Source organism: Zootoca vivipara, chromosome 1 (genome assembly GCF_965207765.1).
Source record: "Zootoca vivipara chromosome 1, rZooViv2.hap1.1, whole genome shotgun sequence".
Lineage (NCBI taxonomy): Eukaryota > Metazoa > Chordata > Lepidosauria > Squamata > Lacertidae > Zootoca > Zootoca vivipara.
Window position 1 is genome coordinate 47,133,178 of NC_142582.1, and position 26,530 is coordinate 47,159,707.

A 26,530-nucleotide genomic window follows, 5' to 3' on the forward strand; every position below is an offset into this window, starting at 1 on the left:
CTTGTCAAGGGTTAAAAACCTATCTGTGAGCAGGAAGAATTGGAATGAGCATGCTAAACTCTGTCCCCTGTCACTGTGCCTGTCACATTCCAATTTATGAAGGTCTGAAGCGGAGGCTTCCAGTGCAATTTAGAATACTGCATAACCATGGTTATAAATTGCACAGGGAGCCTCCATTCAGACCTATGCCCTTTATGAGCTGGAGGGTGATGGCAATGGCAACAAGGGGCGGACTGTAACATCTTCACTGTCCTGCTCTCCCTACTCTCATGTGGGTTTTACACATGAACAAAGCACCCAAATAGGGCTCCTCTGCCCCATCCAGCCAAAGTTTATCAATAAATGAATTGAATGGCGTATTGTAAGTTGCCTAATTAGAAATGGCTGAACTACTGTTTAAAGACTTCCATTTGGAGCGAAATGATCACCTCTGGAGAACCATGTTTAAAAATCTTAGGCAAGGGTGAATTGCATGGCAAAGCATCGCCCCTACCCTTCGGTCATCCCCAATACCATGATTAAGAGACATGGCAACCAATATTTAGGTGAAATCAGGTCACACAACTTTATTGACAACAGATGTAAGAGTTTTGATTTAGACATTAGGTAGACTCTACCCCTTCTAGCCTGCCTACCAAGGGAACTTGCATTCCGGGGCCAGATTAGCTTCCATGAGTGAAAGTCCCAACCCTGCACCCCTGACCCAAGGAGATTTGCTAGTTGAGGAAAGAGGGATTGTGTTATTTGTTCTTGAGTGTAGTTCTGTGAAGGGTTACTTTATTAATGTTCAGTATTTATATGTGTGCAAAAAGTTTGTTATTGAATTGGCTTCAGCTAAGTACACCAATTGATATTAATGAACCTGAGTCACGTCTATGAACTTCAACTGATCTTCTGTGAGTAAAACTAGCACTGAATACCACCCAGAATTTATAAACCACTAAATAATGAAGGTTCTCTGGGTGGCCTACTGTGAAAATCATGCAAATCATGCAAAGAAATAAAGCATAACATGGAATCAAAAACAAAATAAAAGCGGTATGGCATAAAGGCAGAGTAAAACCATGTGGGTTTTATGTGAAGGGAAGGATGGGAATGTAGATGCAGGTTTTTATTAAGGGCTTGTGTGCATGGGGTGATGTATGACTTCATGGCATTGCCCTCTGCGGCTTAAGAAAAGTTTTTCAGAAAATAATAAAAATGCTTCAAAAAGATAGACTTTGCAAGAGGTTGGTTATCTTGATTAATAGTTTAGAATTTAGAAGCATATAGTGATATGGATAGGATCTGTTGTCTGGTTTGGACAAGTGTGTAATGTCTAATACAGCCAGCTAAATTCACATTGAAGACTGCTCAACTTAGACATTGTCATGTAGCCTCCCTTGAGAGTTAAGATTTTGGGTTTTGTTTTTTACATTTGTTTGCTTTCTATTACAAGTAGGTAGCCGTGTTTCTATTACAAGTAGGTAGCCGTAGTCGAAACAAAATAAAAAAATTCCTTCCAGTAGCACCTTAGAGACCAACTAAGTTTGTTATTGGTATGAGCTTTTGTGTGCATGCACACTTCTTCAGATACTTCAAATACAGTATCTGAAGAAGTGTGCATGCACACCAAAGCTCATACCAATAACAAACTTAGTTGGTCTTTAAGGTGCTACTGGAAGGGGAAAAAAATTATTTTGCTTTTATTCTTATTTTTAATTCTTATGTATATTTTATGTTCCTATGTTTCTATTTGGCTACAACCTGTATTAAGTTGCCTTATTAATAGATTTGAATGTAAATATTTGACATTTAGAAGTATATGTCCAATTAAATGCTGAGTTTCCCTCAACCTGAAGAGAACAAGGATTGGGGCTGAAAACACAAGGAAAAGTGTGGAGACTGGAAGGCATTTTTTTTAAGCGACTCCTGATATTGTGTCATTTGCAGAAACAGAATGGACATTATTGTTTCTCTGTGAAAACAATGAGTATATTCTAAAGGTAAAGGGACCCCTGACCTTTAGGTCCAGTAGCGGATGACTCTGGGATTGTGGAGCTTGTCTCGCTTTACTGGCTGAGGGAGCAGGTGTACAGCTTCCAGATCATGTGGCCAGCATGACAAAGCCGCTTCTGGTGAACCATGGAAATGCCGTTTACCTTCCCGCCGGAGCGGTACCTATTTATCTACTTGCACTTAGACGTGCTTTCGAACTGCTAGGTTGGCAGGAGCAGGGACTGAGCAACGGGAGCTCGCCCCGTCGTGGGGATTCGAACCACCGATTGACAAGCCCTAGGCTCTGTGGTTTAACCCACAACGCCACCCGCATCCCTCGAGTGTGTTCTAGCTTTCCTCTAATTAGACAGTTTGCCACTGAGTTTGATGGGATGCAAACTTCCTCCACTGTGAGAAAGCATAGGCATGCATCAAGATCATCCTGAAAGCTGTTTCTAGGGCTTTGGAACTCTCTGGTCTGTCATATCTCAGACATAGATATAATGGACTCTCAGGGTTCTTTGTGATTGCTCTGCAGAAACAATAATGCTTGTTTCAGGCTTCCCAAATGCAAGAGGCCCATGCTTCTCATGAGGCTGAGAAATGGAAGTGAAACAGACCAAGAGAAGCATAGCATTTCTACAATAATAACACGAGGAAGGTGTTGCTATAAAAAGCAAGAATGTAATGTGATCCACTTCCAAGCCTGCTATTTTAATGTTGCACTTCAATTGAGGTATCTCAAATGGAATCCCATAGGACACAGACTACATTTCCTCTCTAATAAGCAGCAAACGACCTCACCCTCCTTCCATCTGCTAGCGTACATATAGATTTTTTGCACCGTGAACTGATAATGAGCCTGTAAAATTCAATGCAACTCATAGCAAGTGGGAGCTCCACAAAGGGAATGATAACCAAGTTTACTTGGGGTTGAAGCCAAACATTTCCCAGAATGGTTCGTGCTTTTTGCTAGCAATCACATATTTTTAATCATCAGCTAAAAAAATAAAGATGGCCATAGTGTAGGTTCAGTGAAGTCACTCCAAATATTAGTGGTAAAATTCCATGCTTCCATTCTAATTTTTAGTTGTTGTTGTTGTTATCAACATCACCATACAATACTTTTATACCAGCCTTCAGTTCAAAATTTCTACTGTGCTTTAAAATAACTTCTGTTGAGTGGCCGTCTTCCCTCCTCCTACATTGCCGTGAAGGGCAGGCTACAAGTACAAATAATTAATATAAATTTATTTGTGTTGTTTGTGTGTTTTCAAATGTATAATCTAATCTTCCTTCCCAAATGGAGCTGGAGGTGGGTCAAAATAATATAATTACATTGACTGTAAACTGGCAGGCACCTTTAATGTATACATTTGGGGCAACTTTGTAAAACTTTTTGTTTCAGCTAGCCTATCCAGACATGTAGGTGTCAGCATGTTTTAATCTCCTTTATGGATAATGGTAATTGTGGGCCCATGACCGGTGTGTCCTGGAGAGGGGTGTGGCAGCAGCAAACAAGAATGAAAAATGATACAACAATGTTTTGGAACTGAAAAATGACCGACACTTTATTGGCGGCTAACAGATTGAGGTTGAATCCTGACAAGACAGAAGTACTGTTTGTGGGGGACAGGAAACGGGCAGGTGTGGAGGACTCCCTGGTCCTGAATGGGGTAACTGTGCCCCTGAAGGACCAGGTGCACAGCCTGGGAGTCATTTTGGACTCACAGCTGTCCATGGAGGCGCAGGTCAATTCTGTGTCCAGGGCAGCTGTTTATCAGCTCCATCTGGTATGCAGGCTGAGACCCTACCTGCCTGCAGACTGTCTCGCCAGAGTGGTGCATGCTCTAGTTATCTCTCGCTTGGACTACTGCAATGCGCTCTACGTGGGGCTACCTTTTGAGGTGACCCGGAAACTACAACTAATCCAGAATGCGGCAGCTAGACTGGTGACTGGGAGCGGCCGCCGAGACCACATAACACCGGTCTTGAAAAATCTCCATTGGCTCCCAGTTCATTTCTGAGCACAATTCAAAGTGTTGGTGCTGACCTTTAAAGCCCTAAATGGCCGCGGTCCAGTATACCTGAAGGAGCGTCTCCACCCCCATCGTTCTGCCTGGACACTGAGGTCCAGCACTGAGGGCCTTCTGGCGGTTCCCTTGCTGCGAGAAGCCAAGTTACAGGGAACCAGGCAGAGGGCCTTCTCAGTAGTGGTGCCCACCCTGTGGAACACCCTCCCATCTGATGTCAAAGAGAAAAACAACTACCAGACTTTTAGAAGACATCTGAAGGCAGCCCTGTTTAGGGAGGCTTTTTAATGTTTAATAGATTACTGTATTTTATTTTTCTGTTGGAAGCCACCCAGAATGGCTGGAGAATGGCTGGTATAAATAATAAAAAAATATTATTATTATTATTATTATTGACTACAAATGTTGGTAGGATATGTATGTAGGCTCAGGCATTGTGTATGTATCCTGAATCAGCCTCCTGTCCAAAGGCTGATGTTGAACAGAGTCATGCTGTGGTTAAACCACTGAGCCTAGGGCTCGCTGATCAGAAGGTCGGCGGTTCGAATCCCTGCGACGGGGTGAGCTCCCGTTGCTTGGTCCCAGCTCCTGCCAACCTAGCAGTTCGAAAGCACGTCAAAATGCAAGTAGATAAATAGGAACCGCTACAGCAGGAAGGTAAACGGCGTTTCCATGTGCTGCTCTGGTTTGCCAGAAGCGGCTTTGTCATGCTGGCCACATGATCTGGAAGCTATACGCCGGCTCCCTCGGCCAATAATGCGAGATGAGCGTGCAACCCCAGAGTCGGTCACGACTGGACCTAATGGTCAGGGGTCCCTTTACCTTTACCTTTAAGATGTGGGTCAACTGAGCTGACCTCAAGTCTACCATCTGAGAGTTCTATGGACTGTCAACTCTCTAGCTGTGCTGCTGAGACTGAATTTTACATCCAGACCCCTTGACCAGGGTACCCTGAGATATCACCATGCTCTGTTGACAGTGTTGCTGGCACCCAGCACAGCTGGCTTAAATATCACAGTAGTGGACTAGAGTGAAGCCTTGCTCCTTCCTGTTCACCACCGAAGCCCCGCCCTGCAGGAAGGCCTTCATTGGCCAATATAAATTTAAACTTTTGGTGGCCTATTCCATCGTTCCCTGTGGCTGGCTGGAGTCAAAGCAAAACAGCTGGCTACAAGGGAGGTTGGGGGCATCCCCACCCCAAGGAGTCTGCTGGGCTGCAACCATTGCTTCCCTTTAAAAGTAAGCAGTAATTATTTTAAAATATTTTGATGGGCAATTTAAATATTTCTTGTAAACCATGTTAAGGTTTTACTACAACTGTAGCCTTATTAGCTTCCAAGGGTCATTCAAGTTGCGCCCAGGCAGGGACAGAGACAGCCAATAATGACACCGGGGGTTGAATTCAGAGAAAGAGTTTAATTCTTAAATTTAAGAGACTCTTGGTGGTCAGCTCCACGACAAGAGTAAAGAAACACAAATTTGCAAAGCTTCTTATACACTTCTTGGGCTCCTTTCCCCCTCCTCTGTAAATGTGCACACGCAAGGGGCTCACAAGTACATCTAAGGAAGATCCGTGTCCAGTCCTGTGCATAAACACATGCTGACTCATGCTACCCCGGTAGCATCCTCACCCGGCCTTGAGGGGGGGGGGGGCTTGAGTCCTTGACTATCCTGTCTGTTCTTTGCTTCAGACTGCTAGCATCAGACAAGACAGTCATCCGGCCTTGATAGCAAGCTGGGCATCCTGTTCCTTTTGCTTACATTCCACTTTGGCACACAGAGAGAGGCAAAGAAAAATCACTTTAAGCAAGACATCCCAGGGATATTGGGGGGGGGGGGCTAAGCCATACAATCAGACTTATACAATGCAACTACAGTATATGATCAGATTTAGCTCCATGATACAATTGACAAACCCCTCCCTTCACAACCAAGTGGTATATAAGTTTTGTTAAATAAGTATAAAACAATTAAAGGTATGACATATCGCAGACAGACGTTAAAACCAACCGTGGTAAAACAGTTTATGGCAGGGGATGGGGAATAGTTAAAAAAGTAAAATACAGAATTAAAATTGATCATAGCAGAAATACACCCAAGGCTAAAAATATGGGGGGAACAAAGGATAAGATTTTTGCCTGGTGCCTAACAAATGTAAATGCAGACTGGCTTCTGTAGGGAAAGAGTTCCACCAGCATGGTACCACAACCAAAAGGCCACCCCAATCCTTCTTGTAGTTTCACACTTCCCACACTGTTCTCTGTTAAAATGAAATAATGAAATACATTTTGAAATGCTGCGTATTTTGAGAGAACAAATGCATCTGTAAGTGTGTATTTTGAGAGATAATGCATGTGTATTTTGAGAAGAAATGTGCTTAGAGATATGTATTTATATACATATGTGGGATCTGTCCATGCAGAAAGGGGACGGAATTACAAAACGATTTCAAAAGTCATAGAGACCGGAAATAGACTGATTCACCCACACTTGGTATGCTTCTCAGACTATAGCTATGCTACATAATTAAATTGTTTCCCAACTATGTTAAGTAGCATAGTTTTCTGGAATAAACCTGGGAATTGGTTTGGTGAGACGGTGGAGAATTTTCCCTAGTGACCCCCTGTCCCTTATAGGAACATAGAATGTTGCCTTACACCGAGTCAGGCCAGTGATCCATCTATGATCCACTGGCTGGCAGCAGCTCTCTGGGTTTTCAGGCAGGGGTCTCTTCCAACCCTACCTGAAGATGTCAGGGAGATTGAACCTGGAAGGTTATGCATGCAAAGCCCATACAGGTAGACAATTCCCATGGTTCCCTGGACAGAGGGACTGACTATGAAATCAGATTAAGTCTGCAGTATAGATATGTCCTTGAGTGTGTAGAGGGAAATGCAGCAGTGAGCTCTTGGTTCCATAGGGCACACCCATTTGTCATCTCCCCCCACTTTGCTTCAGCCTTAGGCAAAATGGAAAACAGCTCTACCCCACATTATTTGATAAACCAGCATCCTAGCATCTGTTTCTCACAGCTGTAGCACAAAGTCAAGACAGATGGCTGATATCACCCCGCTGTACCACTTTACAAGGTCAGCAAATTTGGGGGCAAACTTTCATAGCCTTATTCACCTTTGTGTTCAAGAATATATAAATCTCCAAAATGCAAATGAATAACAAAAATGAAAGAAAGAATGAAAGCATTTAAATGCCTTCTCAATGTTACTAATTGACCTTATGCTAATTCGATGAGTAGTAGACTCACATGCCACTACCAGAGGATAGAAATGAATGAGGAAGAAACCCACCTCTAAAATCTTAATTATATTTGAAATACGTGATTAGTTTATTTCTAGTGCCCTCAAACCTCTGCAGCAATGAGCTTCGCCTGGAGATTTCCGAATGTGCTAGGAACTTGCTGTGCAACAACAGTAACATTTTATGGGGTAATCTACCTTGAAACCTCCACAGAAAAGATATTCAAAGTCACATTCGTTTCTGGATCTATTATTGATTGAGTAATTATTTTCACAAGATGAAGCTCAGCGAGTCTTTTTTCTTTGGTGTACCAACATGGAAGAGAGTCCCTAAGAGCAGGCAGCAGAAAGGAACCTTGCCTTACAAGCTCCCCAGCCACCCTTTGAAAGACAATATTTACATGATGCTCAAAGCATGGTAGGCTGTGGTTCTAGAATTAGAATTCTGGACTGCAAGTGGGGGCAATGGTCATATATTTAAATATTCCCTCAGGTAACAACTATTTATAATGAAAACAGATTAACATTTTTAAAGCAGAATTTCATGAGCCAAACTTGAATGTCAAAATTTAGCAGAACTTTATTTTGGTTGCAAGGGCTAGTAAGAAATGATGCAAAATGATTTGTGGCTATCTTAAGGCTACTAGATAAAGTCCTGTTCTGTTTCCCAGACTTTCCTCTTAACAGCAATCATGTTACTCTCCACTCTGGCACCCATATTGCCCAATCTCTCTTTAAAATTGTAAATCATCTTAAAGGGAATTTGTATTCCATCGGTGTGTGCATTATTACATCTCTATGCTGTTGACATTTTGGATGCAATCCTAAATCCAGGGGTTCACACCCCTGTTTAGTTTTTGTGCTCACTTGACTGGCTAATTGGAAACAACTTGATCGTTGTTTTTGCTGCTTTTAAAAAGTTGCTTTTGCTGCTTTTAAAAAGTTATTGTTCTGGTATGTTTTGCATTTTTAATGCTGATAGACCTTGTTTTTGTTATGCTTTTTGCACACCACCTAGGTAAAATGTGTTTACTCAAGAGCCACTTCTAATTATATAAAATTCCTTACATGTGTCCATTCAAAAGAAAGTCTTAAGTGCTACTGGACATCTAAAGCAAACTACTGTACCTACCTTACACCAAGCTGTGGGGGGGGGATTGTTGGGTGATAACGCTGAGGCCGGTGCCTCCCCCACCACCACCAATGCAGCGTCACCCGGGATTCATCACTCCAGTCTCCCGTCACACTCATGTGACCCATATCCAAGGACATGAGCACATGACTAGCAAACAGAAGCCCGGCCTTGAGGAGTAATATCTAAGCCTAATTTATTGCAAATTAAATCAAATGTAACAGAACAAATTAAAACATGGCTCCTCTCTCTGTCTTTCTTCCTCGGAGAGAGAACTGCAAAAGCAATAGCTATACAGAGTGGAAACAGCATATCTCCCTTTCCGCTCACAAGACTCCAATAATCAGTGCTGGAATGTAAACAGACATGTGACATGTAACAATCCCACACATCTGCAGCATGGGAGGAATGGAATTCTCAACAGGAATATCCAGAAATATCCCTGCACCCACCTCTCCTGGCTAAGATGGCCTCCCACTGGCTGCCAAATATGCAGAAGGGAGGGTATGGAAGGTCTGAACAGGATTCCAAGTAGATTTCATTGCCGTCTCTCACAATCCAGGTCTGAGCATTCTTCTCTCTCCCCCGCCCCAACTTCCCCACTGGCTGCCATGTGCAACAGGGATGTAGATGTGGCAGTGGCCTGCTGGTGCGGGGGGTGGGGGGTGGATTGCAGCTTTCCTCTCAGGTATTTACAACTGCAGTCTCAGAGAGAGTCCTTCCCTCAGAGGTCACGTCATGCACAGTTTTAGAGATGTTACAATAAAGATAATAACAGTGATCTAATGGTGATAGCATGACTATCAAGGGATTTCACGGGGGTGTTACATAAGGAGAAAAATTCACAAATGCAGGATGATTGGCTGCAGGGTTCTTGGCACTTGAAGTAATGTTTTCCTTTTCCTTTTGCAAACACTATATTTCCCTCCTGGAACAGATGAAGTGCATATGCTTTGAAATCAATACTGCATCCAAAAACATTGTTGGTGGAACCAAGGGATGCATAATCAGCCCACTATGTTCTTCGCCAAACAAATTGATTTTCAGCACTTTCCCCCACTCGCTTCACTAGCTGTAAGCATTAAAGAAAATATCCCTTGCTTCCTGGCTCGAACGTGTTTGCATTTTACATGGTGGCATTTCGCCTTGCCTTTTATGACCGGCCATATTTTAAGAACCAATAATGATATAATGTGAATAACATTTAGGTTATTTTATTTAATCACAACCTGATTTCCTGGCATTGTGTTGTTCTTTAGCCGGTGCATATTTTCCTTGGTACTGAAAAAGGCAGACAAATATTTTTCTGCATCAGCTCTTCAAGCCAATGAGATGAGCCTTTGTGAAGGAAAACATCTGATGGAAGTGAATATATGTAGTAATTTACTGCACGAGGACAGTTGGGCTAAAAGAAATTATCCCAACAGGATGTGATGATATTGGGAAAGTCAGATTAGATCATTTAATGAAGATCAGATACGAGGCCAGTATTTGTAGCAAAAATGCTGCAAGCCAAGTCCAAAGTATGAGATAATACCACACTAGTCAATATTCACATAGATGTGACTTGTGTGATTTTGCATCCAGCCTACTGAGCCAGGTAGCAAGTACGGCAGTAGTACAATTCTGGAGAGGCAGATAGTAGCAAGGTCCTAAACATCAGCCAGGGATGGGGAACACATTGTTCTCCAGATGTTGTTGGACTCCAATTTCCATCGGCTCTAGCTAGCATAGCCAAAGGGCACAGGTTATGGGAGTTGTAGTCCCAACAACAGCTGGAAGGCCACAGGTTCCCTGTTCCTGCCATAGGTCATAGCCAGTCTTGAAGCCTTCTTGCAACTCAAAAGGTGTGCCACAAACTTCCAGCCTCCATGCTACTTCTCATATGCACTAAGGTTAATTAATTTCAATGGGTCTACTCTGACTACTTTGCATGTATTCCTTGACCCTACTGTATATTCAGTACAACTTTCTAAATGCATGAATATTTAAACTTACAGTTTCCTGTGCACCTAATTCACAATTCTTTCCTTCCAAGCAAGCTGAAGGAAAACTCTTGTAGTTCTACTATATAAAACTAAGGATATTTTTAATACTGCCTGACTGAATGACAGTTCCTACCTTCAAACCAATTATTTTTCAATTAGCAAGTATAATTAATTTTCACACTTCATATACTCACATGAGAATGACAGAAACACTTAAATGTTCATTGAAACTGCCAATGCAGGAAGCAAAAAAAATCAACAAAAGGGATCTGTTCACCCCCATCCTAAAATAGATCCCCCCTCTGCCTGATCTTCCAGCATATTTATTACTTCCAGGTATGTAAAATTATTGTCGGATTCTGTGGACTAGCTCACAAAATGTGCATTTTCCAGGCAGGAGGGGTGAGCACATGACAGGCTGCAATATGTGATCAGTGGAATGTCTTGGCATGGGTAGGTCACTAATTGTGTAGACCTGTTTTCAAGGATCTAAACCAGTCTGATCTATATGCACATTTAGTGTAATTCATTCAACTAAATCAGGCATGGCCAAACTTGGCCTTCCAGCTGTTTTGGGACTACAGTTCCCTTCATCCCTGACCACTGGTCCTGTTAGCTAGGGATGATGGGAGTTGTAGTTCCAAAACAGCAGGAGGTCCAAGTTTGGCCATGCCTGATCTAAATGGATAGCCAGTCTTACGACCACAAAAGCAGCCAGTGTAGCAGAGAGCAGCTATTTCGGCTAATACCACAAATTTTTGTACATGATCAGGAAGATGCTTATACTGAATTCTCTCTGAAGCACTAAACCGATGCATGGAAAGTAAATGTTAGGTTGCAGATTGGAACTCACATAACTGAATATACCTTTATTCAAAATATTGAATCTGCATTTCCAAACATGGAAATCTAGCATATCAGAATTCTTTCTGTTGCCATCTGGTGTGGGTTTTTTATGTGCAGCGAGCAGTTGTTTTTAAAGTACAGGAGCATCCAGTCATGTGTGAACATCCCACATGCAATCTGACATTGTGCACCTCAATGCCTCTATGAAAAAGGGGCCCGAATATATAGTAGAAAGGTCCACATATGATATTCCGGAAGTCCATACTTAACCTGAAGCGAACTTAACCTGGAGCGAACTTTCCCATTGAAAGTAATGGAAAGTGGATTAATCCGTTCCAGACGGGTCCGCGGAGTAATAAAACTGAAAATACTCAAACCGAGGTGTACTTAAACCAAGGTATGACTGTACAGTAGAAATCACCCTATCTGTGTGGTCCCATTTTATATTAGGTCAGTAACACTATATTATTCTACTTTTACAGTAGCCAAGATTTATTTCCTCTGTCAGAGACAGTATGACTTCGAATACCAGTTGTTGTGAACTGCAAGTGGACAGTGTGTTGTTACAGTCAAGTCCTGGATCAGGGCCTGTGGTCTGATCCAGCAGGGATTTTCTTAACACAGGCGACTCTGCAGGGTATCTCCTTGTGCTGCTCCAGTCCTGACAGGAACTTGATAAAGTCACATGGTAAGAGTATCTGAAGCGGTCATTCCTTGTAGCACTGCTGCCTGAGCAACCTGGAGGGTCAAGGAATTATGGTGAGTGGATGCATGAGACAAACTACAGCAGCTCCCATGCTATAAGGCAGGGGTAGCCAATGTACCCTGCAGACTCCTAGTCCCATCATCCCCCAGCCAGCATAGTCAATGGTTAGGGATGATGGAAATTGTAGTTAAGCAGCATCTCGGGGTACCACATTGCCTATCTCTGCTGTTCACCTTTCCTCTAGTGGCCATGATGTGACCGTAGAGTTCAAAACATGAGTTCCAAACTTTATTGTATTTGTCGGTGCGTCATGAAAGTTCAGTGCTTGCTTTACAACAAGGGTCATGTGCCCTGCTCTTAGATCAACAGCTAAAAAGCACCTTCCCTGTGTTTTCTTTAGTGGAGATGTATTAATGAAGCCAAGTTTGGACCCTCTAACCAAGTTTGGATTTCTGCTAAGCAGGGTCTCTCATTACACTGACACAGTTATCACAGAGAAGCTTGTAGCTGCACAGCTAATTGCTCTCCTCTTTCCAAACAGATGCTGGGTGACCTTTAAATATCACAAAGGCTAAGTAGCAAAGGGAGAATAATAATGATATTATAATTGATTTGTGAATTATTGAACAGGGTGACTAAATGCTTGCAGCAGCAACCTTTTTCTTTGGGGAAGAGATCTTTCTTGGATGTGTGTGTGTGTGTCCACTTAGCTAGAGAGTCTTAAGGCTATCATTGTCTCAAACAATTTAGCAACAAAATTAAGGAGTGGGTTCAACAAACTGGTTCCACTAGCAGAAGCCTGCACAAGGAATCCCACTAAAATAATGGAGCTTTCCCACCTCTCTTCTGTCCATGTGCCTACCTGAAAGTTGTCTCAATGGCTAAAGAGAACCTTCAGAACAGTGTGCAGGGAGAGGAAAGAGAATATAATTCCACTATATTCTAACCCAGGCATCCCCAAACTTTGGCCCTCCAGATGTTCTGGACTACAATCATCCCTGACCACTGGTCCTCTTAGCTAGGGATCATGGGAGTTGTAGGCCAAAACATCTGGAGGGCCGCAGTTTGGGGATGCCTGTTCTAACCTATGAGGGTGTTTGTGTTTGTGTGTTTGGAGAATTCATTAGTACAAGAAGTAATGATATCTACTAGATTATATGGCTTTAAAGCAGGATTTGACAAAATTGTAGGTAAGCACAGATAAAAGTTCAGATGTGTGAATTTCAAAAGATGGTTGTGCTTTAGAAAGTGTGAATTTGATAGATTTTCCTTTCAGTGTGAACTCAATCAATTTCCCCCCTCACTTCTAAATTTATATAAAATTGCTCAAATATATGTACAGAGCTCCCTCCCTTCCAGTGGATCCACAGTAGCTCTCTGCACATGATCAGGAACCTTGCCAAGGTTCTACACATGTTCTGTTGAGCACATGCAGATAGTCCGAGGAGTTCCCTCCACACATGCGTTTATTTTATGCTAGACTGAATGAAAAGAACTCAGTTTTGGGTTTGAAATAAATTTGGAGTCAGGCCTTATCTCAGCTCCCTCCTCCTTGCTGCCTTTGAACTACTTGCCCTATTTCTACAGCGGTTTGGATTTTAAAATATGGTTAATTAAATGATTTAAAAGAATGGTGCACTAAAAAAAAAGCTGTCATTTCCTTAGCTGTCTATAACCCAATTTAAGTGCTCAGTGGAAGTAGCACATCTGTTTCTCAAGACAATTAAGTTATTAGTTACAGATTAATTTAATAAGCCTGACAGATGATCCAAGAATCGTGAGGCATAATCAATAAACCTGGAATGCAAGGAATGGAAATTGGTTTTGGAACATTAGCAAAACTGTGCCGCTGAAAGATGGATTTATGCACAAGTGCTGCACTTAATAAGAAATCTCAGGGGAGCGGAGGTGTGTGTTCCTGCAGGTCCTATAGATTACATTGAAGACAGAAATATTGTTAACATTTAAATAAATATAGCTAGCTTGCACGAAGACAAAGGCAGCCCATCAGCCATGTGATACAACCTGCCAAGTACTTGGCCATGATCCTCACAATCCTACCCCTGCAGTTCCAGGAAGTAAAAATTATATATATATATATATATATATATATATATATATATATATATATATATATATATAAAACCAGGAAGTTAGCAGGCTCCATATAGGCTGCCATTCATGGCTGGTGGGGCAGTGTTCAGCTTCAAGTTCTGGTATATGTGCTTAAAGGTTTACGGGTGGATATAAGAAAAGCCATACTAGGACAGAAAAACAACCTCCCCAATGGCATGTGCACACAAACTGTTGTGTTTCATAAGAAGCTATCAGCCTTTACAACACTGTGAAAGCAAAAGGGGAAGATGTCCCTGATATTAGCAGAACTACGAAAATTCAGAGAGGGTTGCAAAGCTCCCGTCCAGTCTTGTGTCTTGTCTATTCTGGCAGGCAGTAGCTGTCCAAGGTCTCAGTCAACAAAGTCTTGTCCAGCTTCCTTTCACGTGAGACTTCTAGGTGCAGATGTTGGGGACTGAATAGAGGGGTTGCTTCTACCTGCCTCACCCCAAAACATACTGATGGACACAGACAAGCAATGACAAAATCAAAAGAGAAGGACTTCCAGCAACAGCGGAAGAGGAGAGGAGGGGGGAATGATAACAATGTTGTTGTTGTTGTTGTTGTTGTTGTTGTTGTCATCATTAATCTGATGATGATGATGATGATAAACTTTTATATTTCACCTTCCAATATTCAAGGAAGAGGAGCAACACAATGACAGGAAATGAAGGCATTTTGAAATATTTATCCAAATGACCACAGCAGACATTACAAAGGAAAGAATACCCATTTTAGAAATACCAACCTTAGCAACAACAAAAAACTAGACGTCTGTGTGTTAATTGGAATGGGACCCAGGACTCATGAGTGAGTACCGCAGGGGCAATGATGGTGGCAGTAGATCCTCTTTAGAAGTCTGTTGTGTGATTTTAATATGACATATTAATGCCACTGATCCCACAATAAACTTCACCTGCAAGTACCTTAAGTTAGAGTTCCTTTTGCGCACAAAGTTTTTTGCACCAACTACACAATCTCATCTACATGACGTCATTGGCATCAAAATGCCAGCCCTTCTGCTATTTAATCTGGATTTGGCCTTCCTGAAGAAAATGCATTCTCTTCCTTGACATTTAATCCAGATTTGAGGGAAATGCAACAACAACAACAACAACAACAACAACAACAACAACATTTAAAAGCCGCTTGACAAAAACTCTGTCACATATTAAGCTCTAATAGAGAAGCACCCTTAGTTAGGGGACTATTTTGCTGTCCTCCCCCCCCCCCTGCCATGGACACTATATAGTGGGAAAGCAGAATAAAACTCCTCTTTTAAAGAAATAAAATCTGCTGGGTCATAGTCCCTTTGGCTGCCTTCATCCATCTTGGGATGCTCTGATATCACAGGGAGCCTGGGTAGGATGAGGCAGATAAGTGCAAAGAGGGGATTTTGAATGCTACTTTTTAAAACATTACCACTGACTTCTGAAATAACCCATTTTGAACTTTCAGTGAAAGTTGTCAGTTGCCAATTGCCACTTATGGTATGTGATCAATGATGTGCAGAATACCTTCTTGCCAAAGTCAGCAATTTCCAACTTTAGAAGGAGCAGGAGGAATTCTTGCTGAGGATTGATTTGCATTAAAAGAGGGGAAGGGAGAGAGCAAAATCCCAGAGGCTAGGATGTGTCACAGATGCAAATTAACATAGAATCAGAGAAGAAAAATTAAAACGTCACGCTTCACTTCCGATGCTATGCTTACAGTTATGTTTATTTCCTCTGTTTATTCATGCAGTACCTAACACGCTTGAGAATGCCAAGGTAAGTGCTATTCTTGTTCATTAACACATTACATGGATCAGTGCTCTCATGATATGCACGGTGAACACAAGTTTTTCTATTATTTTCTGCTTTGGTCTGGCTTGTTGACTTGAGTGAGTCTTCAAGAATAACCTGTAAGATAAGACTAAAATCCCTGGTACAACTTTGAATGCTCAAAATCTGAATCTCACATTGTTCTGTTGAAGTAACGGTTCAGTCATAACCACATTGTATACCGGTACTTGCTGGATTTTACATCTATACCTTCAGTTCAAAGTCTCAGAAAAGTGGATTCAAACGATAATAACCATATAGCCTTGGGCCAGGCTTGTCTGAAAACAAGTCATCCCAAAGGTCATTTCCTCCAGGAATGACCAGGTTGTATAACTTCTAGTTTATGTTGTCTGTTGAACTATGGAATACAGGAGCCGCACAGAGGTTGGTGACTTAACTGGTTTACTCACAGAGTGCTACACAGCTTCCCAGAAGTAAATTGTACAGTGTACAGCGGTCATTGAAACTTGGCACGGAGGAGTGCCTATGAATCAAGAGCTATCCTGTTTACCTGTATTTATAGCACTTTTATCCTGATTTGCTTGCACAAAGCATATCTGAAGGTTAAATTATACCCGGTCTTTATTGATCATTCATTCTGATTTGTTTGAGGGGCAGTTATACAACAATGAACATACACGCTGACTTGCTGTGAGATGTTTATATGTCTTCCTGTTAGTCATTTGTTCACCCCACACTTTTCAGTGCATTTCCCCATCATTTTCTCAAATTGTAAAACAGAAAAGAAAAAAGAGAGAATCAAGATTCTTTTTTAAAAGTGGATTTGTTGTGCTGGGGTGACAGAACCTGTTAGGTAAAAAAAACAAAAAGGTAAAGGACCACTGGGCGGTTAGGTCCAGTCAAAGGCTGGGAGAGGTGCGCATCTCACTTCAGACAAAGGGAGCTGGCATTTGTCCACTAGGGCAGTTCATAAAAAACTTTTTTTAAAAAAAATGCCTGCTCCAAAGGTCTTACCAATCTCATGCATATCTTGACCCTGCTCCACTGAAAAGCATTGTGTATTCAGTAGGGCAGTTCATAAAAAAACTTTTTTAAATAAAAAAAATGTCTGCTCCAAATGTCTTATCTTACTACACTGGGAATCGTATAGCTATATCTGAAATTTCATGCATATCAGTTAATATCTTGACCTTCCTCCATGAAAATAGCTGTTTTGTTGTTGTAGTTTAGTCATTTAGTTGTGTCCGACTCTTCGTGACCCCATGGACCATAGCACGCCAGGCACTCCTGTCTTGCACTGCCTCCCGCAGTTTGGTCGAACTCATGTTCGTAGCTTCGAGAACATTGTCCAACCATCTCGTCCTCTGTCGTCCCCTTCTCCTAGTGCCCTCAATCTTTCCCAACATCAGGGTCTTTTCCAGGGAGTCTTCTCTTCTCATGAGGTGGCCAAAGTATTGGAGCCTCAGCTTCACGATCTGTCCTTCCAGTGAGTACTCAGGACTGATTTCCTTAAGAATGGATAGGTTTGATCTTCTTGCAGTCCATAGGACTCTCAAGAGTCTCCTCCAGCACCATAATTCAAAAACATCAATTCTTCGGTGATCAGGCTTCTTTATGGTCCAGCTCTCACTTCCATACATCACTACTGGGAAAACCATAGCTTTGACTATATGGACTTTTGTCGGCAAGGTGATGTCTCTGCTTTTTAAGATGCTGCCTAGATTTGCCGTTGCTTTTCTCCCAAGAAGCAGGCGTCTTTTAATTTCATGACTGCTGTGTCACCATCTGCAGTGAAATAGCTATATAATCCCTAGTGTAGTAAGATAAGACTTTTGGAGCAGGCATTTTTTTAAAAAAAAGTTTTTTATGAACCGCCCTATTGTCCACAGGCAGCTTTCCAGGCCACCATGACTAAACCGCTTCTGGCGCAACGGAACACTGTGACGGAAGCCAGAGTGCATTGAAATGCCATTTACCTTCCTGCTGCAGTGGTACCTATACATCTACTTGCCCAGGTGTGTTTTGAACTTCTAGGTTGGCAGGAGTTTGGACAGAGCAATGGGAGTTCACCCCGTCACAGGGATTTGAACCACCAACCTTCCAACTGGCAAGCCCAAGAGGCTCAGTTTAGACCACAGCACCACCCACATCCCAAACAGAACCTGTTAACTATCCCCCATAGGTGGCAATCTGTAATATCTGAGATTTAGAGTTTAAAAAAGAAAGAAAGAAAAAGTGGCCAAAGTCAGTTAAGGTAGAAATGGTAGTGGTTGATTAAATACCGCAGGAAGGTCAGCATTATTAGTGCCTTATTCACACCCCAGTGATGTTAATGGGAACAATTCCAATTAGTACCAGAGATGTTTTATCAACTGTTTCTGATAAACACCTCCTTAAACCCCTTTCGACTGTGAGCCTCTTCATTAATCATTTCTATAGAGCCCGGATCTTAACACAGTGGTATCTGTTTAATAAAAAAGAGTTTGGTCTAAGTCCATCAGTTTATTCTGTCATATTTATTTAGGAGATGTGTGGTGAACTGATGAAGAGAAGGTATAGCTCAATAGGGGGGGGGAACTATGCAAGATGTTATATTGATTTTGATAGGAACAAATGCACAGAAGGTAGGTGCTATCACATCAGGAGAATACCAGAGGCATCGCTGCTGTGCAAAGCAGAAGGCTAAATCAAAATAATTATATTTTGCTCTTCAGTAACCCATGAACTGGTGTAATTATAAAGGCTTCAATATTCTGGTGTCAGAACTCTGCAATAAAAATATGTAAGAGTGCAGACAAGCAATTCAATTATCTAAGCAACCCCTAAAGAGTCTTAGTTAGGAGGGGAAGTGAGAGAAAGACAAAAGGAGTCATTTTAAAATGCAGTAGAAGATCACTGATCAGAGCTTTGGTCTATACAACAGATGAAACAAGTAGTGGGTTTTTTTATTCATAAAATGCATTTCTGTGCAGCTCAGATTCATTTATCCAAATATGCCCTTTCTATTTTTAAAAAGTCTTCCCTATTGCCTGCCCCATGAACTGGTAAGAAGAGCAAATTCAGCTGCTCGCTTTCCTGTTCCGTTTGTGTAGGAAACCTTTCCTGAACCCACACCCTACTTCTCAAAGATGATGTTCAATTCAATGAGATCTTCTCTATAAATATATTTCTTAGATTATATGAGGAAAAGGGGATCTGAGGCCCTCCAGGTGTTGGTGGGCTCTAACTCCCATCATCCTCAGACAGCCTGGACAATGGTGAAGGATCAAGATCAACATTTGGATGACCACAGCCCTGTGTGGACCAGTCCTTGGAGGTGCTGAGAGCATAGTTGAGACTTTGTAATTATTGCTGCTGCAGTTCCCACAGCTAGCAAGGCAAGCAGCTTTTTTTTTAAAAAAAACAAACAAACAGTGACTTTCCTTATCAGCTGTGGGAACAAACACTCTATAGAAAAGACCCAGATAGATGTGCAGTTACTTCGCAAATGTATAAACAGCTCCTTTGTATCACTGAACCATTGACTTCAAGCAACAAAGGTTCTGGCTTACACTGTTGGAAGAGGGTCAAATTAGCATCATATATGGCAACGCCTATCTATCTATCTATCTATCTATCTATCTATCTATCTCTATCTATCTATCTATCTATCTATCTATCTATCTATCTATCTATCTATATCTATCTATCATCTATCTATCATCTATCAATCTCTATCTATCTCTATCTATCTCTATCTATCTCTATCTCTAGTTACAGGTAGGTAGCCGTGTTGGTCTGAGTCGAAGCAAAATAAAAAAATTCCTTCAGTAGCACCTTAAAGACCAACTAAGTTTATATTTTGGTATGAGCTTTCGTGTGCATGCACACTTCTTCAGATAGGTTGATGGACTTCCATTTCATGCGGCTCAATGTGGTGCCTTCCATAGTTCTAGTTACAGGTAGGTAGCCGTGTTGGTCTGAGTCGAAGCAAAATAAAAAAAATTCCTTCAGTAGCACCTTAAAGACCAACTAAGTTTATATTTTGGTATGAGCATGCACACGAAAGCTCATACCAAAATATAAACTTAGTTGGTCTTTAAGGTGCTACTGAAGGAATTTTTTTATTTTATCTCTATCTCTATCTTTCTCTGTCTGTCCATCATCATCTATCGATAGTTGGGTGTTGCCATATATGATGCTAATTTGACCCTCTTCTCTCAGTATAACCTTACACTGCATTAATATGACATCACCTTTCAGCATCTGTTAGGATTCACAGCCAGAAGGCGACAAACAAGCTGGGGGGGGGGGAGGTAGAAATAGGCTGGCTTCTCAAAAGTCCTTGTTTAACTTTTATTTTTTATCACAACACTTGGAGCACGAGGCCCCTTAAACTTGAAAAATGGAATTGATATGGAAGGTTCCCTCCACCTCACCCTCATCGCCTCACTGGCGTGCCTTTGGCTGTGTCCTCAGGTCGTCAAGCTGTCCAGCACTTTTTTAGTATTTCCATTCATATTGATTTCCCCTCCATTTTTAATAAAGTCACTAAATCCGTATCAGTGCCCTTATGCATAATTCAGCATCTCTTGACACCAAAGGCAGCTAAATAAAGGAAGCGATATCACTCCCATTAGAGATCTTTTATGTCGTAAGGCAGCTAAAGTGCACATCTTTGCAGCCTGTCTTATTTGCTCTACTATCTCACTTAAACAACACTGGCAATTTTGCTTACTGTTGTCCTACTTTTTTAAAAAAATGTCACCCTGCTGCTTCCTAAGCCATGTTTACAGAACAGTGGTGTGATCTACAGGTCTTAGGTCATACTGGCACCACACATTTATAGCACTCTAAGATCATGAGGGCGGCAGTTTGTGAAGGATGCTTGGAATTGTAGCTCTGTGAGTTCAGCACCTTTAACAAATTACAGTTCACAGGATTCTTTGGGGTAGTCATTACTGTAAAGGTGGTATAAAATATATGTGTGTATTTAAATGTATGGTGTGGGTGTTGACTTAGACCAGTTCTGTCAGAACAAGTCCTTTGGGGGGCGGGGGGCGGGACAAATTTAATAAGGAAAATAAAGATAAAAATAAATTAAAGGGGGGGAGAGAGAGAAAAGCATAACAACAGCAACAGTAGACCACCATTACTTCATACTGTGGATACAGACAGTCAACATCAGTACACAAAATTTTAGAGTAAACATTTTAAGTACACAAATCTTAAACCTATATTAAGCCCTCTGGCTGTCTAAATATGTATCTGCACTGAACGGATGCCTATGTGAAATATTTTTAAATGTAGCTAGGGCTGTAAGTCCCTCAGACTTCTGTGTAATAGATGGGGGGCATATTTATCCTTCAAAGCTTGAAGTACAAGTCTCTTAGCCACCATAAGAACTCACAAAATCCACTTTTGTTGTCCATGCATGAATCCCCATACTACAGGGATATAGTTTAAAAGTAAACAAACATCTGCAAATATCAAGGATTTTGCCAATACAAAATTGATGTGCAGAAGAACTTCATACAAAAAGGAATATATCACTTGATAATCCCGTATTATATAAACAAACAGAATCATACCATAAAGCCCCCAATGAAGCTTGGTTTTTGTTTGTTTGTTTGTTTGTTTGTTTAAAAATCCGCACTAAAACAGCCCATATAGCACAGAGAGAATATAATCCACAGGTGAAACAAGAGTAAAAGGGTCATTTTTAAAGGCCTGTGTGAGTTAAAAATGCATTTGCCTGGTGCCAAAATGTTAAAGTACGCATTGGATTGGAACATATGTAGCAAGAAAAATGTAGCAAGAAAGTTGAACTAGATGACCCTCGTAGTTCTTTCCAGCTCTATGATTCTATGTGCAAAGTGCCATGCTACTTATCTCATGCCTTTTTGTGGATCCCTTGGCATTATCCCACCCCACCAAATTATTAAGAATATTGTCATTTTTCAATGTTAGGCTCCAAGCTGATATTCATTTCCCACCATCTTGTACACGTGTGTTAGAAAATATCCCATAGAAGTTCCAAGAAAGCAATAGCAGAGTGAGTCACATAGAACAGTCTCTGCTTCATGTTTTTATATGGAGAAAAATGTGGCTCATGGGACTGAATGGAGAAGATGTAACATTTGCCCCTTTTTCTTTGCATCTGTACCCTTAGATCCTTGGTGGCCTTTTTCCTCAGAGGAGCCTGACGGTGATTTATAGCCTGTTCGATTTGCCTTAATTGGAAAGGAGAGATCATTGTTGACAGCTTTGCCTTTGCTTAGAAAATAATGGGGTTGTTCCACAGGGAAAACATGTTCAATCCCTATCAGTATAAGAAAGAAAGAAAAGGTTGGATCTAATTTAAAATGGCCATTAAATAAAAACAGTATGTTTTATTGACCAGAACACATTTTCTAATGAATTAATGGATTATTCTAAATTTAGGTGAAATAACAAATTTGTACAAAACCCCATCTGTTTGGGGGTTTCATAGTTCAGGTTTCATAATTCTGTAGTGTCTCTCTCCCCACCCCCACCCCCCCAAAAAAAATTCTTGCTAAATAGAATTTTAGGATTCATTTTATTACATATGGAATCAAACCACTGGGATCTTGTAATACAGAATTTCAAAACTGAGATTTTGCCTTGGAATCTGATTTCATTTCTACCTGATGGTGCCAGTTTGAAAAATGAATAATTTTGAAGCACACATGAAAGGCGTGCTCAGATAAATCTCTGCTCTGTTCCCTGTCTACAGTGTCATGGAATTTGGTTGGGTCTGAAGGACTGAGTCTTGCGTACATGTTTTTGTAAACAGCCATGGGGTGGAGCTAAGGGATGAGAGGAAAGCACTCTGTGCATGTTCAAAAATAATCTGTTCCTCAACAAGCTCAGAATTACAGAAATATAAACCAAGAAGATGAGAGATTACCACCTCAGCCTCAACATAAATTATGGGCCTTGCCCCAGTGAAGGCAGCTATTAGTTCAGGATTTATGCTATAAACACCAGCTGTGCAAATAATTTGTATGTCCACAAAGGAATCTCACTGAAATTACCTGAAGCAGGTCAAGCAACAAGCACTTGGTGGAAATAACCTAATCATCTCTTGAAATGAAAAATTCCTGGACATGCCTGCAAGGATAGCCCTCTGGGTCTGGAGGTGGGATTCAGAGTAGGGTTGATGGGGAAGAGGATAGACCAGGCATCCCCAAACTTCGGCCCTCCAGATTTTTTGGACTACAATTCCCATCTTCCCCGACCACTGGTCCTGTTAGCTAGGGATCATGGGAGTTGTAGGCCAAAACATCTGGAGGGCCGCAGTTTGGGGATGCCTGTTTGGGGAAACACTAACCTTTTAGTTAGTGTTTTTTTTGGGGGGGGGGATTCCAGGATTGCAGCCCAGACATTTTAATGGGTACCAGAAGGGAAGAGAGTTATCTGTTTGTCTATGATGTACAGCTTTGGTTGCTATTGTTTTTAAACAGCTCTTTTCAAAGATTGGAATCTAGCGACTGCCTTCAGATCTTCGTATGAAGGGTGGTATACAAATATTATACTTTTATTATGGTTGTGGTTGTGGTTGTGGTTGTTGTTCCTGTTTACCAATGGTGCTGGGGGTGGAAACCTGATGAGACTGCACTTTCTTCTGATTGGCTGGTGCAACCCTAAGCACCAAATAGTTTATTTTAAAACAAAAACAAAAAGTAAGGCAAGTCCATCACATTTTGAACTGTATCTCAGAGGCTTTCAATATATTAAGATTGTTCAAAATGATTGTGCTATAACTTTAATGTTTACTGCTCATAAAATTTTCACCTTGATGATCTGGTCAATCTGTTCAAACACAGGGGGCTTGTTTGCAACCCTTCCTACAATAAATCTGCTTTGCATTTGGTGGTTGACCACCTATTCTCTGCTTTGTGAATGTGTCCAGGACTAGCAACATAAACTAGAAAATATGTTATTTTCATCCTGGAGATAGGATCAGATATAGATCATTTTTGTATATTGCTGTAGAACAGGATAATTGGTGCATTGGAAAAGAACTAGGTAGGAACTGGAGAGTGTCCTCCTTTGGCAGATTGCATAGGCAGGTGTATTATGTGACCCATGAGAGCAGCAAAATAACCAGACTGTACAACAGTGATGGGATAAAATCAGGCCAATTCTTTATTGACAGCAGCAGGCAGGGCAAGGGTTGGCATGGCATTGGATCCCAGGATCAGTTCAGCATTCCACAAGCCCCATGTTGATGGAATGGATCTACTGGATCACTCCAAACCTGACCTGTCCAAGTGCCAATCAGATTGAGAGGGGGTGGGTGGGAATCCTTTCCAGCCCTGTGACCCAAAATTGCTCAGTGAAGGCTCTAACCCAAGGATGGGAAGGTGGGAAGCTCTCAAGCAGCCTTTTATAGGCTTCCCCCTCTCCACTTCAGCAAGGGCTCATGGGACAGCTTTTTCCCATAAGCCCACCACACAGAGAAGAACCTGGGCAAAACCTTGCCCAGTATTTTGCTGCAATCTATGGACCACAGTGCTGTCGGGTAAAGGCGCCTCGTGCTTATTGGGCACGGAATGGGGCTTATGCAAATGCATTGATACTGCATTTCACAGACACCTCAGTGGAGCCTTGGTTTAAATTTGGTTTTGTGTCTCACACTGCATAAGGTCTGGTGGTGTCCACGTATTTATCAGGCTAGAGTTCTGAGAAATATTAGCTGACAACAACATAAAACAGACAAGTTTTAGGGAAATTAAGACAAATTTAGGATGTCCTTCATAAGCTTTTTTCAAACAAATTTCAAATTATTTTTCAAATACTGGACTGTTCACACCATGCCTTAGAGATGGCTTAAAAGGCCATTCCCACAGCTGTGAAACCTTTTGGTAGGAAAGTCTGTCCTCATTATGACATTACTTTTTGCAGTCATTTAAAATGCGCATTTGAAGCTATTCAATCAGCATCTTTGTTTAGCCTTGGAAACCAAATATTATGATAAAACAAACATCACAATGAAGCTTTGCAAGTCAAAATGTATTTTTTTTGCAGATTCACTGCCACTTTAAATTCTATCTATATCTATCTATCATCCATCTATCTATCTATCTATCTATCTATCTATCTATCTATCTATCTATCTATCATCTATCTATCTAATCTATCATCATCTATCTGTTGTCTTACACACATATGTCTTAAGGTAAAATGAAAGCAACTAATGGGAGTTAAAAGCAACAGAGAAAACCAAGGATATATTTAAACACACACACACACACACACACACACACACACACACACACACACACACACCACACCACACCAATCCAAAATAGAGACCCATTCATTCAGCATGGAAAGTATGTTTTGATACTTCCGGCATCAAGTACAAGGCAGTATCTTACTAGATTTGCAGGCGAAATGGTACCTCTACATTAGCCTACAATTTTACCTTACCATATTAGGAACTTGATTATTTCCTATTTATTATCCTGGAACAATGCTTCTGTTTAAAGCATTACCTATATCTGGGTATTCATGGTAATTGTCCCAGGGCTATGCAAATGCCAATTTGACTTTGAAGCCTCTCTCCCTGAGAAATGCTGCTGATAGGAGGTTGACTCTCAAGCCCTATGAACACCACATGTCTGATTGCACTCTTCTGCATATATTAACATTTAAAGGAACAGCCACGGCAGGTTGTTAGCCTTCCAGCAAGAGGGATAAGGCGACTCATGAAGATTCCTAATTAAACAATAAAGCTTTAAGTGGTCTTGAAGTAGTATAATTAATGCTGTATTATTAACATCTTAACTACAATCGTGATTAAGACTGATGTGGTAGTGATTGAAAATATAAAAACAAAATGATGAACAGCACAATAATGTCACATTTTTTCCATGGGTTTTTGCTTATCCTCAAAAGAGGATTTGCTTAACGCACTGGGGGTGAGGGGTGGGGATAAGCCAGAGAATCTAATTTATTTATAACTCTGTAGGATTCCAGAATAAATGACTGTATAGGAGTACTAGTTACAGGTAGGTAGCTGTGTTGGTCTGACACAGTCAAAATAAAAATAAAAAATCCTTCCAGTAGCACCTTAGTCTCTAAGGTGCTACTGGAAGGATTTTTTTTATTTTTATTTTGTATAGGAGTATTTGCCACAGGTCAATCCAGAGTTGTGCACACAAGTCACATTGAAATTTGGGCAGCATTGGAGCCATAACACCCATGTTTATTAAACCTGCCTTCTCTGTTGCTTCTCTTTAATGTTAATGTAGCTCTAGAGCTCAGGCCCATCCAGTGAAGCTGAGGGTTGCTGAGGTTTGTAGTCAAGGAAGCACTAAGCAAATCATTTGAACAGCACAAGGATTTCTCCACCACAATGAAGCAATCTCTCCCTCTGCTCCTCCAGTGTGTTCCCTATATCTGTTTGTGGAGTGTGGGGCAGGTATCTCCAACCCTCCAGAGCAGATTTGGGGATGGGGCAGAGGGAGGAGAGGGAGGAGAGGGAGAATGCCTTTGTGCTGGTGCAAATCCTTGTGCTAATGCACATTTGTAATTGAATACCATCTGGCGCTGTGGGTTAAACTACCGAGCCTAGGACTTGCTGATCAGAAGGTCACCGGTTCGAATCCCCATGATGGGGTGAGCTCCCGTTGCTCAGTCCCAGCTCCTGCCAACATAGCAGTTCGAAAGCACGTCAAAGTGCAA